The 15225-nt window shown below is 45.8% G+C and overlaps 1 protein-coding gene across 1 annotated transcript in view; it reads right to left on the bottom strand.

Moving 5' to 3' along the window:
• PPFIBP1 (PPFIA binding protein 1) overlaps positions 1–8085 on the bottom strand; it is a 126630-nt gene extending 118545 nt beyond the window's left edge. Inside the window, exon 1 of the mRNA XM_053407567.1 lies at positions 7973–8085. The gene's annotated coding sequence lies outside the window, so the exon portion shown is untranslated. The remainder of the gene's footprint in view (positions 1–7972) is intronic.
• Positions 8086–15225: the final 7140 nt, after the last annotated feature.

Raw genomic sequence — 15225 nt, 5'->3', positions numbered from 1 at the left:
GAACCTCACGCTGTGGCCCTTATTCCTGAAGGATTTATAAATAAACGCAGAGACTGTACAAACGTTCATAGCTGGGAGCTTTACGGATCAAGTCTGAACATTGTGAGCATTTCACACAGGGCTCCAGTTTTCCCCCAAGGTGCTGCCCTAACACGCATTAGGCTATTTTCTTTAACATCTCCTTCTGCGTAACCAGTGCCTCCCGGCTGGAAGAGGTGGGGAGAACACACACAGGTTTTCAAATTGTGTTCAACTTCTGGCCGGTCCTTGAAAATGCATTCAGGGTTTCCTCAGTAAGATCAGGCAGACAACTTGCCCCCCACTGCCAGCTTTCTCCTGCAGTGTCCAGCCCCAGGAGCACATTGGGACCTTCAAGGATGCGCTCTCAGGTGATATAGGGCAACGGTGAGGCCTACAACTGGTGCCCTGCATGAAGCGACTCGCATTGTGCTCTATACATGTCCCTGGATCCATCGCAACATGCAAGCCCAATCCGTAGAGATTCCTCAGTAGGCAAGGGTTTCCTAAAAGGAGGTTTGAGAACCACTGCACCTAAAAAATTGTAGTGTCTCAGATAACATTTCTGAAGGCAGCAGCCGCCTCACTCTCTTTTGGTTTCATCAGGAACTTAGGGCATTTTGAGTGAAATCCTAGTGGCATTTGTGTTGACGGCTTAGGTGACAATCTTTTGAAGTTGTAAGTCCTGGTCCATCGGCAGATTCCAAGAACAAAACAGAAATTGCTGAAGAGTGATATGACGGGATAGCAAATTTTCAGGGTTAAGAATTCACTGGCAGTTTTTCAATGAAGTGTAGTTCTGAAACCAGAAATTAGATTGTTCCCTCTGTTTAGCTGGTATATGCGACAATTTTGGCCATGTGTATACTTAAAACTGCAGATGCAACACCATCTCTGAAATCAGACTTGTTTCATATAGTTTATAGGACTGTAAGACATAGAAAACTGCTAAGATTTTAAATGCATACTTAATAGCTGTGGAACAATTAGACCAAAATAGATGAGCATCAGTTCTCAAATGTGCCAACATGTAAGAATCAGTCATTTCAACAAACCAGTGTTGAAAGTTAGCTTCTGTAGAAGAAATCAAGCAAAACTTTGAACTGCAAATGTGTTTAATGAGGAAGGAAATGCCATAGACTAACCTCTAGGCTACTTCTTCAGGTTTAACAGGAGTTAAATACATAACAGAATGTGTTCTAGGACTTAGACGCTGAAATGGAGAATGACACTAAAACCATACTAAGGATGTGCAACACATACACTGACCTGAAAGTGTGTCATATTTCAGTGAAGGATAAATACTGGTGGAGCATATTAAGTTAATCACATGTACTATGTAAGGAGGGAAGTATTTGGTTCAAATATCAGTTCTACCACAATCAACCTGGATAACCTTTAGCAAAGCCACCAACACCGTCTCCTACATATGTATCAGACCACGCACTAAATGACTGTATAGTGTATTTCAGTATTTGTCTCAGAGACAGGAAAAATATAGTTGTCCTTGTACAATAAGGTGGAAAGCAAGCAGCATAACCACAGCCGTTTATGAAATAATTTGGTAACTGTCAGGGAACTGCCATCTGAGACGCAGGAGGTGAAAGGGCTCACGGAGGGTGAGAGAGACCATTCAGCTGAGGAGGGGACCAGCAGGGGGAGAAGTGGAGTTCCAAGGGAAAGTGAGTCGGAGGGAGGGCTCAGAGACACTTCAAGCGAGAACAGTGGGGAGGTTTCAGGACCTCCTGTAGGGACACCCACTCCTCGCCGGAAACTGTCACGCCGAGAGTCCAGAAGACGCGTTTCCGTTAAGGAGCTTTTATGCTGGAAGAAGTTCCGTAAACGCCCACTGTCCGATTCAACGAGCGACTGATGGAGCCATGCTTAAGGAGCTCCGTCACAGACAGAGGATTGTGGACTTAGCCAAACTCTGAGGGACTAGGATTTTACGCACAAGCAGCTCACCATCCCATCACAGTAACTAACATACTACAGTGGACGCTCGGGTTGCGAACGTGATCCGTGCGGGATGCACGTTTGCAACCTGCGACTGTGCGTCTGCGGGTTGCAATTCGGCGCTTCTGCGCATGCGCAACCTCCGAAACCTGGAAGCAACCCATTCCGGTACTTCTGGGTTTTGGCAGTCCGTAAACCCGAAAAAACGCAACCTGAAGCGTCTGTAACCCAAGGTATGACTGTACAGTTAAACCATTTAGGAAAACCTTAATTTCAACATGTGCCATTTCCTTATTGGCCTAAAGCAGTTATTTTCTACATGAGAAAATAATTTTAAATGTCACAGAAATTCTGTAATTTTTCAGAACCCCAAAACTGTGTATAAAAGCAAAACTCAATATACACTTGGACCCAGCTGTAATGCAAGGAAGCCAATATTCTAGTTGACTGCCATGTTTACCAATGTCATGTTGTCAACAAGGCAGTAAATGGAGGGGGAGGGTTATTGGGTTGCTGTTATTTTATGGTTTTATATTTTGATTTTATTCTGTGACCCACCCTGAGACCTCCAGGAATAGGGCAGTATATAAATTCAATGAATCAATAAGGTCTGGACTGTATCACTTAAGAAGACTGCAGATGGGGATTCACATAATGGGATGCTCTGCCAAGCAAAACATGCCCGACATGTGGAAAAGTTGGGGTATTAGGATACAGTCCCCAAGATGCAAGTCTTAAGACTGCCTTAGTAAGAACTGGTTCTCAAATATGCGACCAAGTGCAAAGTTGACATTCAGCCTTCACCAGTAATTTATTTGCCCTCAGTCGTTTGAGGAGGGTGTTACAACCATATCTCCCAAACAAAACAAAAAAAACCTGAAAAGCAACATAGGAAACCTGAAACATACGAAAACTAAACCTTCCACAAGTATAAAAATCCTCTTCCAGAGCTGGCAGTCACTTACGACTGTTACTGTGCCCCTTCTCATTCAGTGAGAGTGAGAAAATGTTGGGGTTTTGGAAGAAGTGACTCTCACTCCCCGGGGAAGGAAACGAACCATCCAAGCAGGCCCCCGTCATGGGAAGGGGGGGGACACCTTTGGGATCCTTGTTCCCTCAAATGTATCTTACCCAAAATTGAAGCTTTAGTTTACTGATATAAAGGGGAGGAGGGGTGCTGCCAGTATTTCACTCCCAAGCCCCCAATAACAAAGAAAACTGCTCCTGGCTTGCAAGAAGTGTACAAACTGAGAAATTTTTGCTGTTCACCCCCTTGGGGCAGTCTAGAAATGTTTTTATAAACAAATAGGCACACTTTTTTGTTTAAATTGTTAAAGGAATTTGGCAACTTCACACTTCTTTAAACAGGGCCTACATGTCATAAAATCTTCACTTTCACACCCCCAGTTCCCCCACATCTCCAGTTGTGGGCTTCTTCCATTGTCATGGACTATGGAACAGCTGCTGACAGCAATACTGAAACCAGTATGGATGAAGTAGAAGCAGAAGGCGCCCAAAGAGAGCCTACACCTCTCCAAATAATTTTCCTGCTTAAATAGCTTTCTCCTTAGAAAGCCCAAGCTCTCCAGGTGAGAGACTAACCAGCCAGTCAGCAGACTTGAGCCAGCTGTTCTTTTCCACCTCCCTGGCACTTCCCACTTTCATTGACCATCTGCCCAATCCCCAAACTTCCTGTGGGCTTCAGAATCAGCAGTCCCACCTTGACCACCCTGCCTGAGAAGTGCTAGACTACAGTCTCTAGGGTCTCCCAAACACTCACTACTTTTCCTGGGGCTTATGGGTGCAGGGTATAAGGAATGCTTACAAAGTGCAAGGGCGGCGCAGGGGTGGGGGGAGCATGCATTTGTGTCCAAATAAACACTTGCACCACGCACAGACAAATGCCCATCTTTACACATCCAGGGTCAGTTTATCTCCCATAGTAACAGCACCCTGAATTCTTTAGTTTTTCCCTATATGTGGAGAGAAACATTCACTTACATGTGCAAAGAAAAGGAGACCACAATTCACATGGCAGTTCAGTGTGTTTCTGAAAAGCAGTTCCATTTGCACAGCTCCATCCTTGCTCGCACTAGAGTGTAACAGAATGTTAGTAACTATACACTCTATATTTAAAAGTGTGAGAATGTTACAGTACATCAAGGCTTTTTGACTTCAGATATATTTGACTGTTCAGAATATCTGCACTTATGAGCGCCTTTGTTGTTGCACTGAAGTTTCAGGAATAGAGATATTTATTTTGCTGATCACTTATGCCCTTCTGCATGTTCTACAACCAACAGTTCGCAGTGCATATTTTACTGTCAAAACCTTAAACGAGGCTAAAGGAAAAAGAACTACCAATGCTGACTGTGCCATAAATCCTTAAAAATTGTCTACAGATTAAAAACATGAGGTAAATTTGAATCACTCCCCATAAATATGGTTTAGAAAACTGCTTTAAGCTATCCTTTAGAATCAGAAAAGCTACTTATGAAGAACACTGTACACCACACAGGCATTCTGCCATTTATTCAGCTCTTCAAAAACAGCTTGGGGTTGCCAGCCTGTTTTGGCCCCCATCTCTTCTGCACACATTACTGAAAACAGGTAATCTCCTAAAATGCCATCCAAAAGTCCACTCTAGTACCAAGAGAATAGGGAAGAAAGAAGATGTGGCTCTTCAGCTGGCAAGACAGGACCCACTATTGGGTTGTGCTAAGCATTTAACTTGTGCACATTCAGCTTCACGTGCTTGGCAAAAAATAATAAAATAAAAGGGGCAGGTACAATCCCCAGAACATAGCGTCTGCCTAAGTTGTGGGCTTACTTTATACTTAGTATTTATGGATTGTTTTTCTTAAAAGTACTTCCAGTTCTTGTCAACTTCAGCATCAAGACACCGGGGAAGAATCGGGACCATGAGGGCCATCTAGTCCAACCCCCCGGCAGTGGAGGAATCTTTCTCCCAACACGGGGCTCAAGCCCACAACCCTGAGATTAAGAGTCTCCTGCTTCACTGATGGAGCTATACCGCTTTCAAACACGCCAAGACACTTTATATATATTATCCCCATTATCTTTATACCTCTACAGTGGTACCTCGGGTTACAGACGCTTCAGGTTACAGACTCTGCTAACCCAGAAATATTACCTCGGGTTAATGGCCGTGACGAAAGCCATTCTAAATTGTTCCAATCCCTCCTCCTCCATGGCGAGATACTGACTGACCACCTCCTCCTCCTCTGCTTATCCACAGGAGCTCATCTCCTCTCACGCTGGTTCATAACAGGCTTTCATGTTATCAGGAACTTGACAGGGCCCAGCTTTAACAACTCTCTGGTCTATTACTACTCCTTATGAGCTACCACTCTACATGCGAGGGGCATTCACACATTTGGGAGTCCTCCGTGTCTAAGGATGCTATTCTTAGTTGCCCTGTGTGGAGTGACTGTCTGAAACAGAACAGTATGATTTTATTGCTTTGGCTCGTTGTTACTGTATTAGGCTTTTTACCATTTTAATGTTGTGAACGTTATCCGGTTGATTTTATCAGGTACTACATGCTGCATTCTGAAACAAAGTCTATTAAATAAATGAATGAACTATTATTTGTATTAATAAACTTGTTAGCCTGGAGTCTCAACAGAAAGAGGAATCTGCCTTGCACAGGATACCACCGGGCTTATTTCACTGCAAACCACTCTGCATCCCTACTACAGCTGCGCAGGATTGCCTCTTTCCACCACAACAAAGCTTTATTTTTCAGTTCTCTGGGCTTGCCTGCTCTTTCTTAGAGCCAAGATTCTCAAATGGAAGTTGCAAGTCACTTGTAGGTAGGACAGACAAACGTTGGGCCTGCAAAAGGGATCTGCTGCTACTGAAGACCAGTGTCCTTTCTCTCTTTGAAGCCCGGGTGAAGCACTCCAAATGCAGCAGATAACGGAAGGAACTGCTCAGTTCCTGTCTTTTGGGTCAATCTGGAGCAAACAAGCAGACCCTGTTGCCAGGAAAGAGAGGACAGCGACAGGAGTCTCTATTTTCCAACTCCACACAATTCATATGCATCAACACTTCTATGGGCAACAACCTACAAACAACCCCCAACGAAACAGACGGTTAATACAGGCCTGGTTTGGGGAGAGGGAGGGTACAATTCAGAAGACGGGTCACTGTATTTTTCGCTCCATAAGACGCACCTAGTTTTTAGAGGGGGAATGCAAGGAAAATAATATTCTTTAAAGGGAGTGCTGAGGAGAGCCTGTATGCATCCCAGGCTCTGCTCAGCGCTCCCTTTCACGGGCCACGTGGAGCATGTGTGCGGCTCTTGGGGGCTTTTCCCTGAGGAGGGAGAAGGGCAGCCCGTCAGTGACGGAGAGTCTTTCTGTCAAAAAATGATTTAAATCAAGTCTTACTGACTAGTAATTTAAATCGTGATTTAAATTGATTTGATTTAAATCAAATCCACCCTTCTGGGATCCAAGTCACTGGGAATAAACAGCTTCCCAAAACTGCATTTTGCACAAGTGTAAAAGCGTGCAAGTGTTATAGGACTTCACCACAGTTTACACACACAAAGACATATGCTGCATACATCCCAGAGCAGAGGTTAAAGACACCAAACTGAACCAACAACCCAACAAGCAGAAGCTTCAAAGAGAAGCTTCAGTCAGTCTTTATTTTACTCTCCCAACTTTCCTCAGATGGTGCCGCCCAACATTTTTACTGGTCAAAAGAAGGTGGGTTTGTTTTGCTCCCGTGAATAAGCAAACGGCAGATGTCTAGCTGGAATATATGGCAGCTTCCAGTTTCACAGGCAGGAAGAGAAATAAAGAACTCTGTGTTTGCAGGATCCCTCGCTCCCCACTGGGCAGAGACAGCAGAAATCTGACAGGCTTTAAAAGCAGCACAGCAGAAAACATAACAATATTAAAAACACAAAGTAAGTACCTATTGTACAGAACAACCTCTCCCAAAATAACCCTTATCCCAAATTAATAAAACCATGACTTGTTAATTCAATTAAACTGCAGTTCTCGAGCCATTCACACACTGCTGTAGCCAAGACAAAAATCAATGAGGCTGATCCAGAAGGAATCTGGAAAGTTCACTTCCACTAGCCTTGAAACTGTATGGGGTTTGATTAGGCACATTGGTTTTTAAAAAGCTACCAACTTAAATTAAACCTCAAGCAAATTTTTATTGGCACCAACAGACTGGACTAATAAACTTCTTCCCTCTAGTCTAGTGAAACATGGAACCTTAGCCTGGGAGACATTAAGCCAGCAGCCAAAGATATGCTCTCAAGCATGACAAGGTTTTCACAGTATCCTGCTAGATCCCCACCACTGCAAGATCACCTTTTCCATTTAGCACCAGTGTGAACATAAAAGTAGGCCGTTCTTCCCAAGCTGCATCTGACCTTAGGAAGAGGAGGTCTTGAGCATAGACCTTCCTTAAAATCTCCCCCCCCCTTTACCAAATCTCATCCATATTCATATTTAATATATTTCCCCATGCTTTCATCTACATGATTTTCCACAAACACACACACTATATTCATTGCCCAATCATCACTAGTTTGAGAAAAGACTCCAGTTTCCTTGGCGTGTGATCAACCTGTTTGGATTCTTACCTGCAGATTGGCTCCCCCCTCCCCCCCCAGGAAGGATTCCCCCTCGCCCCCCTTACCGATCCCACCCCAGGCTTCAAGTTTACACTTCTCCACCCTTCGAAGGACTCGCTCCTTCCCCCCTTCAGAAGATCAGCCCCCATTGAGGACCCAACTCGGCGCTTCCTGCCGATGGCCAACAAGTGGGGAGGGGGCGCTTGGCAGCCAAGACCCGGAGGGGGATGGAGTGTTCCAGGACGAGAGAGGGAGAAATTAAGCAGCATCCCCAAAGCAGCAGGTCCAGAGAGCGGCCGCGCTTGCAAGTCAGGAAAAGCAGCCGGAGAGCAGGCGAGCTCCTCCTGCACACGAGGAGACCCACGGACTTACCCAAGTCGGAAGCGGACCGGGACTTTCTGCAAAGAAAAGGCCTCGCCCCTCTGTCCAACTTTACAAAGCCATCCCCCCCCCCTCTCTCTCCTTCTCCCCAAGCTCCTTCCGCCTCGCGCCCCGCAGGATCCCAGCCGGAGAAGTGAGCCAGCGAGAGACCCACGTCACTCCCTTTTCCCAGGCGCCTCCCGCCCCCGCCCCCGCAAAGCCCGCAGAGCCCGCCCCCGCCTCCCGCTGATTGGAGAGGGAGGACGTCACTCGCGGGAAGGGGGCGGGGCTGGGGACATTCCAGGATCCCGGGAGGGGGGGGGCGCCTTTGCAGCGTCCGCGGGGAAGAGGCGGCGCGGGGAGGAAACAGCGCGCAGCGAATCACGGGGGTGTTTGTCGCGAATGCAGAGTGCGAACGGGGATCTTTACCACCAATGCAAAGTGAAAACTGGTTTTAGAGTTTTTCCATGTTGAAAATCATTTCCCGCTCGTAGTTTCAGAATCTGCGTGCTCTCGAGGCGGGTGGGGAGAAGAGCCCAGGACTTTCAGCAACTGGAAAAAAAACTGTGTTGTCCTGGAAGAAATCTGCCTGCTCCAGCCCATGGGGGGGGGATTGGAATAAGGTTGCATTTTAACAGCCTCCCCGCCGTTTGGCTCCGCTTGCAAGGCTTGCTCTTCGCAGTCCGGAACTGAAGTTAACTTACAATGGACGTTATTCACGCAGCAGCAACAGCAAACACCAGCCAGTCGCGCGGCCAAATTCTGAATGAATTGCAATTCAACTCGGGGACTGTCGCTAAATCATTCAGTTTAGGGACTGTCGCTAAATCATCTTTTTTGTGTGTGTTTTAGGATTGGGGCATCAAAACAAAAGTTTCTCAAACTAATTTCAAAAGGTCTGGCCTGAGACAGGAATTATAGAATCAAACAACTGTGGAATTAGAAGGGACACCAGGGGTCATCTAGTCCAACCCCCTGCAATGCAGGAATCTCAGCTAAAGCATCCATGACAGATGGCCACCCAACCTTTGCTTAAATGCCTCCAATGAAGGAGATTCTGCAACCATTCCACTGCCAAACAACTTACTGTCAGAAAGTTCTTCCTGATCTTTAGTTGGAATCTCCTTTCTAGTAACTTGAAGCCGTTGGTTCAAGTCCTAACATCCAGAGTTGGAAAAAAACAAGCTTGTTCCCTCTTCCTCAGGACAGCCCTTGAGATATTTGAAGATGGCTATCATATCTCCTCTCATTCTCCTCTTTTCCAGGCTAGACCCAGCTTCTTCCTTCGTTCCACATAACACCAACAACCTTCTAGCAACACAAAACCCAGACCTTAGTGTACACACAAACACATACACCCAGGCAAGCAAAATGCACTATCACTGTCCAGTGACACATTATAACCAGGCAAAAGCCCTCAAGGAGAACCAGCGAGAGGTTTGGTCTAGGGCTGTGATGTCCAAACTTTCTTTCAAAGAGAGCCAGATTTGATGAAGTGAAGGGCCGTGAGGGCCGACAAAAGGGCCAACCAAAGTTGTTAAGCTTTTTTTAGGATTGAACCCCAGGAAATAAACTGCCATAGGGGCCGGATTAAACCAACCAGAGTGCCAGATTAGGCCCCTGAAACAGACTTTGGACATGCCTGCTCTGGGGAGAGTCCAAGATCCAAACAGACTGACCACTGAGAGGGGCGAGGGGGCACTTTTCAACATCTTTATGCGCCCCCTCGCCCAGCTTGTCCGGAGTTTTGGGCTGGGTTGCCATCAGTATGCTGATGACACCCAACTCTATCTGTTGATGGATGGCCATCCTGACTCGGCCCCAGACACACTGATCAGATGTCTGGAAGCTGTGGCTGGATGGTTACGTGGGAGCCGGTTGAAGCTAAATCCTTCGAAGACAGAGGTCCTGTGGCTGGGACGGGACGATATGGGATTGGGGGGGGGCAACTCCCATCTCTTGCGGGGGCGCAGTTAGTGCCAGCACCATCCGTTAAGAGTTTGGGTGTAATCTTCGACACCTCCCTTTCCACGGAGGCGCAGATTGCAGCTATAACAAAGGCGGCATTTTTTCATCTCCGCCAAGCTAAGCAGTTGGCTCCTTACCTTCTCGCCCTGACCTAGCCACTGTGATCCACGCGACGGTCACCTCCAGACTGGATTATTGTAACTCGCTCTACGTGGGGCTGCCCTTGAGACAGACCCAGAAACTCCAGCGGGTGCAGAATGCTGCAGCGAGACTCCTTACAGGGTCCTCACCACGGAATCACATTCACCCAGTGCTATACTAGCTGCACTGGCTCCCGGTGAAGTACAGGATCAGGTTTAAGGTGCTGGTTTTAACCTTTAAAGCCCTATATGACTTAGGATCCTCGTACCTACGGGACCGCCTCTCCTGGTATGTCCCACAGAGGAACTTACGGTCTTCAAATAAAAACATCTTGAAGGTCCCAGGCCACAGAGAGGTTAGGCTGGCCTCAACTAGAGCCAGGGCTTTTTCGGCTGTGGCCCCAATCTGGTGGAACGCTCTGTCACAAGAGACTAGGGCCCTGCGGGACTTGACATCTTTCCGCAGGCCCTGCAAGACAGAGCTGTTCCACCAGGCCTTTGGCCAGGGCACAGCCTGACTCCCACCTTTGGCAATCCTCACAGAACTTCTAGCCCAATGGTTGCCATTAATTTGATTGGAATTAATTTTATAATGAAATTATTTTAGAATGTTTTATCGTTTTACTGTTGTTAGCCACTCTGAGCCCGGCTTCGGGTGGGGAGGGCGGGCTATAAATAAAATTTATTATTATTATTATTATTATTATTATTATTATTATTATACACATTCCAACACTGAAGCATTTAGAAGCGTTCAGGTGAATCCCACACACATTTAATGAACCACGAAGAAGCAGCAGGAAAACACCTGCTGGCTACGGTCGTTGCATCCTGACACTCCCACTGGCCACGTCCCACGTACAGTTGTACATAGAGTCATACGATTGTAGAGCTGGAAGGATTCCAGGGGTCATCTAGTCCAACCCCCTGCAATGCAGGAATCTCAACTGAAGCGTCCATGACAGACCCCCTGAATGCTCCTCACTCAGCAGCATCAAGGCGGCAGCAGGTGGTGTCCATTGGGACTGGTGAAGTGGAAGGCAGGGGCCCCAAACAGCAGGTGGAGCCAGTGAGGCACAGAGTCCACTCATTCTAGTTTTGCCCCCTTCCCTGCTGAGTTTTACAAGGGCAGACTGGACTAGGGAAGCCAGCAGCCCCTGAACTGGCTGTGAAGTGTCAAGGTGCGGGTCCTGAGAGCAGCCTGAGTTTGGTGGGGAACTTCCCCATTAGCCCGAATGGAGCAGCCTCCTCTGCTTCAAGTGCTTTCTCACCAGCCATTCATTGGCTATGTTGGGGAGGCCCATCTCAACACCACTTTGGTCAGAACTAAATACGGCTTTGATACAGTGATAGCGCAGCACTTCATTTTGCCAACAAATTGTGCTGTTCTTCCTCTGAAAATTAAGCCCCAGGTAAGCTCTTATTTGCATAGATTTTATGCCATCACTTTAACAAAGTGAAAAGTAGCATAGGACAATGCCACTAAGTCCGCAGGAACCTTGAAACTGTAACACTTGGATGTGAGAAAACTGCTAATATTTGCACTGTGGTGCTTAGTCGAGGTATTTTAGGTTTAAGTTTTAGCACTTCTATGGTATTTTAACAGCAATAGGTAGCTAAAGTATTTTAGCTGTTCTAGGAGAACTGTGGTTGCTTCTAGTCTATGACTGTTTTGCAGTTTAGGGGTATTATTTTTCCTTCCACAATCAAATGGAAATGGAATAAAAATGGTGGTCTATGTCAGTGTGGGGTTGTTGTTGTTTTGCAGTACTCACGGGTACACGGTAGTGGCACCTTCCCCCCTCCCCCCAAAAATGGCTTCTAAAGAAAGCATGCGAGGAGGGTGCGCCTTTTCTCCTCTGCCCATGACGGCAAGCCCCTTGGCACCGCCAGCCCCAGCAGTGGCACTTACTCCTCATCCTCATCCTGCGGTAGCATAGTTGCAGGGAGCTGCTGGGCTGCCACTGCACCCACCACTCTGCCAGCTCTATGGCTAGCAGATGGCACTTGGCACTCAGCAAGTGGACCAGTCCATGGCGGCAGCAGCAGAATCGATGGCAGAGCCAGGCAGCGCCAAGAGGACTCCCGTTTCCTTGAAGGCCTCACATGTGGCACAGAGGTGGAGGGCCATGTCTCCTGGCACTGGCAAGCCCAGCTCCGGGTCCTCGGTGGGCACTCGCCCCACATCGACCCCCAGCCTGCAGCCACAGCCAGTCGGCTGAGAGGGGTATTTCATGGTAAGTACGGCACCTTTTCTCCCTAGAAAAAAGGCACTGGTCTAAACAGTCCTTAATATAATGCCATATCACCCAGCATTGCCATGGCAAAGACTCTTCTACAGTGGTACCTCAGGTTAAGTACTTAATTCGTTCCGGAGGTCCGTACTTAACCTGAAACTGTTCTTAACCTGAAGCACCACTTTAGCTAATGGGGCCTCCTGCTGCTGCCGTGCCGCTGGAGCACGATTTCTGTTCTGATCCTGAAGCAAAGTTCTGAACCTGAAGCACTATTTCTGGGTTAGCGGAGTCTGTAACCTGAAGCGTATGTAACCCGAGGTACCACTGTATATTTATTCATAATCTAAGTCCTGTTCAGTGAAGCCTTCTTGCAATTTTAGTCTGCAGCTTCCTTCGTGTAGTAATCCCCCCCCCCCATAATTCCTCCCTACTAAGCATAGTGCCGCCTTACTGATGGGCCTGTTCGATGTATCAATATATCACCCAGGACCGGTATGAGGGGCAGACGGCGCTAGCGGCTTCACTCAGCAGTATATTGTGTTTTGTTTTGTTTTTATAAAATTTTTATTGGCTTTTCAACATATATTATAAGACATTACAAACAACAAACACAAACAAACGAACATATAAACATGTATAATTTCATGAATTTTTTCTTGTACCCAATTTCAACGACTTCCCCATGCCTCCCTTTTCTGCATCCCTGTTTTAAATTTTTTCAGAAACCCCTGATCAAATTGCTTATAAATTCCTTTCTTTAACCCTTTTATTTCCTCTTGTCCAATCATTTATCTCTGCAAATCTGCTATGCTTTACCCATGACATTTTAACACTCGCTAATTTTACAACAATTTTTAAGATAAAATTTGAATTTCTTCCAATCTTCTTCCACCGTCTCTTTCCCTTGGTCACGGATTCTGCCCGTCATCTCTGCCAGTCCCATGTAGTCAATCACCTTCGTCTGCCACTCTTCCAGCGTGGGTAGTTCTTGTGTCTTCCAATACTTTGCTAGTAGAACTCTTGCTGCTGTTGTAGCATACATAAAAAACGTCCTATCTTTCTTTGACACCAATTGGCCTACCATGCCCAGGAGAAAAGCCTCTGGTTTCTTATGAAAGGTACATTTAAGCACCTTCTTAATTTCATTATAAATCATTTCCCAGAAGGCCTTAATCCTTGGGCACGTCCACCAAAGGTGATAGAAAGTACCTTCAGTTTCATTACATTTCCAACATTTATTATTGGGCAAATGGTAGATTTTTGCTAGCTTGACTGGGGTCATGTACCACCTATAAATCATTTTCATAATATTCTCTTTTAGGGCATTACATGCCGTAAACTTCATTCCGGTGGTCCATAACTGTTCCCAGTCAGCAAACATAATATCATGTCCAATGTCCTGTGCCCATTTAATCATAGCTGATTTAACCGTTTCATCCTGTGTGTTCCATTTCAACAGCAAGTTGTACATTCTTGACAAATTCTTAGTATTGGGTTCTAACAATTCTGTTTCTAACTTTGACTTTTCCACCTGGAAGCCGATTTTCCTGTCCTGTTTAAATACTTCATTTATCTGGTAATAATGAAGCCAATCTCTTACTTTAGACTTCAGTTTCTCATAACTCTGTAATTTCACATTTCCACCTTCTTGTTCTATAATTTCCCAATATTTTGGCCATTTAGATTCCATATTAAGTTTTTTGACTTCCTTAGCCTCCATTGGTGACAACCACCTAGGGGTTTTATTTTCCAACAAATCTTTATAACGAATCCAAACATTGTATAATGCTTTCCTAACAATATGGTTTTTGAAACCTTTGTGAGTTTTTACCTTGTCGTACCATATATATGCATGCCAACCAAACCTGTTATTGAACCCTTCTAAGTCCAAAATGTCTGTGTTCTCAAGAAGTAGCCAGTCTTTCAGCCAGCAAAAAGCTGCTGCTTCATAGTACAGTTTTAAGTCCGGCAGGGCAAACCCCCCTCTTTCTTTTGCATCAGTTAATATCTTAAATTTTATTCTGGGCTTTTTGCCCTGCCAGACAAATCTAGATATATCTCTCTGCCACTTCTTGAAACAGTCCATTCTGTCCACAATCTGCAATGTTTGAAACAAAAACAGCATTCTTGGCAAAACATTCATCTTAATAACAGCAATTCGGCCTAACAAGGAAAGTCTCAGATTCGACCATATTTCTAAATCTTTCTTAATTTCTGTCCAACATTTCTCATAATTATCTTTAAATAAGTTCACATTCTTAGTTGTTAAATTAACCCCCAGATATTTCACTTTGTTTGCTACCATTAATCCAGTTTCACTCTGAAACTTCTCTCTTTCCTCCACTGTTAGATTTTTTCCCAGTATCTTTGTTTTTTGTTTGTTTAGCTTAAAACCTGCTACTCGACCAAAAACTTGTATTATCTCCAAAACTCTTTTAGTACTAGTGTCTGGCTCTTGCAAAGTTAGTACTAAATCATCTGCGAACGCTCTCAACTTATATTGTTTAGCTCCGACCTGAATCCCTTTAACCAGCTGGTCCCCTCTAATCATATTTAGTAACACCTCCAGCAGTATATTGTGGGTGAGACTGGCACTGCTCCTGAGTCCCTCTGCTACCAGTACCGCTTTCAGCATCGGACCGCTGCTAGCAGAGGGACTAGAGATGGGAAGGCCTGGAAAAAACTGGAAAATTGGGAAATAGCAGTCTGTCCCCCCCGTTTTCCCCCCAAAGCCATTTTTTTCAGGGGGGGTTGATATAGTTTGAATATTCCGCACACTATTCCCCCCGCCTAATTTTTCCTGGAAAAAAATGGCTTTGGGGAAAAACAGGAAAAAACCTGTCCCCTCCCCCCACCCTCAATTTTTCCATTTTTCTTCCAGGCCTTCCAGCCCTCCCACTTTGGAGCTCCCTGCCGACAG

This window comes from Podarcis raffonei, chromosome 10, assembly GCF_027172205.1.
Source record: "Podarcis raffonei isolate rPodRaf1 chromosome 10, rPodRaf1.pri, whole genome shotgun sequence".
NCBI classification, from domain to species: Eukaryota; Metazoa; Chordata; class Lepidosauria; order Squamata; family Lacertidae; genus Podarcis; species Podarcis raffonei.
The sequence above is the reverse complement of the archived record's forward strand: the minus strand, read 5'-3'. Positions and strand labels throughout refer to the sequence as shown.